This window comes from Gavialis gangeticus, unplaced genomic scaffold (genome assembly GCF_001723915.1).
Source record: "Gavialis gangeticus isolate Ggan-Ray unplaced genomic scaffold, GavGan_comp1, whole genome shotgun sequence".
Lineage (NCBI taxonomy): Eukaryota > Metazoa > Chordata > Crocodylia > Gavialidae > Gavialis > Gavialis gangeticus.
The window spans coordinates 33,567,678-33,572,311 of NW_017729022.1; positions in this window are offsets into that span (position 1 = coordinate 33,567,678).

Here is a 4,634-nt window from a genome sequence, read left to right on the forward strand (position 1 = left end):
CCTGGATCTTTTGACCGGTTTGGTGGAGGGCCCTGCTGAAGGCAAGGGCTGCACACTAACTGGAAGGCCAAGGAGGGTCAAAGCCTGTGCTAATATAGTGCCTTTGTCTACCATATCGGGCTGAGATTGCCTGGGTTTAGGGTTAATAAGAGTTAAGGACTTTTAAAAACCTATATCTGTAAATAATATGTGTGTGTGTACATTTTTATAAGTTTTTATATTATAATGTACAATTAAACCTGTAAATAGTTAAGCATCATTGGGTGTCTCTGGTCTCTGCTCTGTATGGAAAGGAGGTGAGCTGGCCTGAAGCTAGGCAGTCACACTCCCAGCATGCCACACCTGCTAACATCCCTTCAATTGAAGAGGGTGTACCAGCTGCGTACCACCCGAGCTACATTTGCACTAAATCAGTTTTGCTAAATTGCTGCCCCTTAATAGTGCAGCAAAAATAACTTCAGTTAAAGGCAGGGGATATTGCCAACTTTCAGAACATAGTTTCTAGTAACCAAAATCTCCACATACCCTTACTGTACCACATTTTTACAATTGGCACTATAGATATGCCCCACTCCAGGCTGCTTTTGAAAGTATGCCCTCTATGTGGTTCAGTTCAGCATCTACTTTGGCACATAGGCTGTAAGGAACTGGCCAAGCTTTGTAAAATTTGGTCTGTGCATTTTCTTCTATCATTATGCTAGGTCTGATATGTTTAATGTTTTTATGCCTTCCCTGAACACTGAGGAGGTCTGGCTTAATATACCTTCAAATTGTTGTTTAACTGTTTTTGCAGAGACTTTTGAAAATGGCTGCAACATCTTTACACAATTCCAGTCCAAGGAATTGTTTTTAACCATTCATGAGCCCACAGAGCAGTTCTCTCTTTTTCAATGATATGTAAGTCTAGAGGTTCCACTTATTACGTTCTGCTGGCATTGACCTCAACCTCTTTGGCACAATCGTCTCTCCATGTTTTTAACAAGTGTATTCCTTAATTTAATATTTTAAAAAGATTTTCGTATTCTGAATATGAGATAACAGACACTGCAGAACCTGTATCAAACTCTATTTTAACGGCTTTCCCAGTAACCTGGGGTATCAACTGATGGCTTATTTATTATCCTTTTTCACAGGATGCATGCCCAGACTAGCTACTTCACTCTTGCTGTCTGTGTCACTGCTGTTTCTATTTATCACATATGCTTTTTTATTCTCTTTTTCTATATCTTGTTGTACCCTCTCCTTTATTTCTTTTAGTATGACACACTGGCTGGATATATCTTTTTTATTACTGCTTTGGTAGTAGCATTCCTTAAACTAGCAATCAGTGAGGGTGTAAGATCCTTTTCTACACATTAGGTCATTGCCTGCACTGGCTCTTCTATTGTATATTTAATAACTCGAATGAGTTATTTCTATATCCATTGGCTCTCTTCCTTGCAATCCTATGGCAACCTTTGCTGCAGTTTCCATAGCTGTCCTAGTCTCAACAGCAGATTTAAAGATGAGGTCTTCCTTTTTGATAGCTTCCTTTGTATGGCTTAATTAAGTAGCCCATGCACAAATCTCTCTGAGGGCCTCATTAAGTCCATCTTTAACATAGCAGTGTTCTGACAATTTATGTAACTCCGTTGCAGAAGGGAAAATCAATTCATCTTCAAGTTGATTTCTCTTATGAACTTGAATCTTTGTGCAATAATCAATGGCTTGGTGCCAGATGCTTTTGGATAATTTTCAATAATTCTTTAAAGGTTTTGGTTGCTGACTTCTAGGCTAAGCCTTTGCAGTAAACTGTACATTTTTTTTGTCCCATCAGACTCTGTAGTGTAGTTACATGTTTCTATGGGAGAATCTTATTTACCTCAAAATACTATTTAACCCCTCTATATGCATATAGGTCAGTCTTCCAGGGTGCCATCCTAAGCTCCATTTATTTCACTACAAGTAGCCATTTCAATTCCAACAGATTTCAGGTACTAACAATAACAGCAATTCTTCAGGTTGATTTAATGGGCAATAAAAAATTAGCTCCAGCCACAAGTGTGGGAAAGAGTGCTGCCAGACTGGCAAGGGTGAAATATATTGGGTGCAGATAGAAATGACAATTTTTACCCAGTCTGACCACAGAAAGCAGTTTATAGCTATGACCAATCACAAGTGCATGGCTGCAGATAGCTTAAAACCTGGCAGATCGATTGAAAAACTGACCCTTCATTGCGTGAGGTATGAGATAAAGACATTTCAAAATGTAGCACCTTTTCTGAGGAGCTCCTGGCCTGTCACTGATTTAATAATGGGAGGGGGAGAAAGGAAGCAAAGGGAGTTCAGTCTGGGGATTTTTCAACACCCTCTTAAAGGGTGGGGTGAGTGTATTAGAGCCCCCTGGGGGGGGGTGTTCCAATTCACCCACTCCACCCTTCAGCATCATCTGAAGAGCCCAAGAATGAACTCCCTCTGCTGTTTCCACCCCCTCCCATTCTTAAAACAGTGAGCACTGGCACAGAGCTGTGGCTGCTGCTATGGGAACTTGCTAGATTCGCCTTCTCCCCTGGAATGAACAGTGAACTTCTGTTTGGGGTAAGGCTGTAACACAGATCACTTTGCAGTAATTGTCCTGAGTCACAGCTGGGAGCTGTACTTCTGTCTGCCCCCATTATTGTAAACAAAGTAAAACTGCATTCACTGCCAGTAGCAGATTCAACAGGAAGAAACTTTAGTTTCCCATGTGTACACATTCACATATCTTACACCTTCCAAACATGGATTGCAAATAACTTTAAACATTAATGATTTTAGGCATCACAACACCCTGTGAGATGCATGTACGCTGTCCCCCTTTTTTAAGGTTTAGGAGCCAGGTTTTGGCCAGTAAAATTACTTATGACAGCTAAAGTTGTGCTAATAGCAGCAGTTCTGGACATGTGTATTGTGGCTGAGTATCTCGGTGCCTACTTTCTGCTCAAGGTCATTTTGGATTTACAAATTAGGTATCCCTTCACTGAGAGCAGTGGTTCTCAATCAGGGTGCTGCAATGCTGGCACTGTTGCTGCCTTCACTACGGGGTGAAATTGCGTACCTCTGTTTTCAGGAAGCATATTGGAGCTGAACTGAGAAGCGGCTGCTGCAGAAAGGTGCACTGGCTTGAATAGCCTAGAAGCTCCGCCTAGTACATGCTTAACACAGAGATAACACTGAATTTGACACAAAGAAAAGCCATTTCCTTTCTGAACAGGATGGGAGGAGACTGGTTGTGGTGGGAACTTCATGTGCATTTTCCAGTCTTTAAAATGTGGAAACAAGAAGCCAGGAGCTTTGAGTGACTGGAAACTAGGATTTGCCATCCAGTGGGAGTGCTTTAGGCTACAGTCTGACTTCCAGTTGTGGTCTCTATTTCTGACCATATGATGTTTGTATTCCTTTCTGCACAATAACACAATTTCAACAAGAGCAGTAGAGAGTATCCACACCCAGTTTAGCCTATATTCAGGGACATATTAGTGTACAGGCAAACTCAGCACATGTCTAGGATCCTGACCTGAGGGGAGGCCTGGTCCTTCCCTCTGCAGAAATGATATGAATGGCCTCATCTGCCTCCCTTATTTTCCCTTCCCCTCCCCTCTGTTGGCATTGCTACCGTGGGGACTGCTTCCTAGCGGCAGCTCCAAGCCCCACTCCCTGCAGGCGGCAACACCAGGCTGGGGAGGGGGGTCTCAACCAACCTGGGGCCCACAAGTTTGTTTGCCTAGGGCCCACTAAAGGGTTAATCTGGCCCTGACTATATTGTGGTGGTTATGGCACTCCCTTGGGAGATTTGCATTAGAGTTCCCTTGAGCACAAGGTGTCTTCGCAGACCAAAATGGCTACAACCTTTATCCCTTGAGCACAAGGTGACATATAACCACTGTCTGGCTGAGTGCTTTGGTCACTAGGCTGTTATAAAAGGTTTGTGCTGGTGCCATAAATGCTTCTTCTTACAGTCATTTTTTAGAAAAGGATTCAGTCCAACTGTCCCCAAAGGGACTGACTTAACCTGTAAGGGGCTTCAAGCTGTGAATGGCAGTTTTACATTGGATGCATGTCACAGGGGCCTTTTCCTCTGCCACTTTAAGAGGGAAAGAAAAGCTGAGCTAAAAGCTAGCTATATTGGACTGAGCAGCCATGTAACAGCAGGAGAAGGGCTTGTTTCAGCTAAGAAAAAATGCCTGTGCATGATGGATGAGCCATGTGTCTGGAAGAGTGGTGTCCAGAGCTCAGCTCTGGAATAGGAGGAGGCAGTCTGGTTCTGTACTCTGTAGGAGAAAGACTTGAAGTACCCCAGAAAGGAGACAACTGAGAGGGGAGTGTGAAGTGCTGTGGGATAGTGACCCAGAGTGGGGTTTGATCTTTAGTTGAAAGCAGTTTGTGTGTCTTGGTTTATGTTTATAACCAGAGGACCAGGTTGTGGCTGTGGGGGAGATTTGGAGGGCATGTAGTAGGGTACCAAGAGGTGCTCTGAATTTTGAGAACTGGTGCTCAAGGTAAGTACTCTAACTTCTATACACCTATTCTGAGGTATAGGAATATATAGCATACCGATATTAAATATAGGTTTCTAATCCATTAAGAACCCCGCAAAGAGGCCCAGTCTGGCCTGC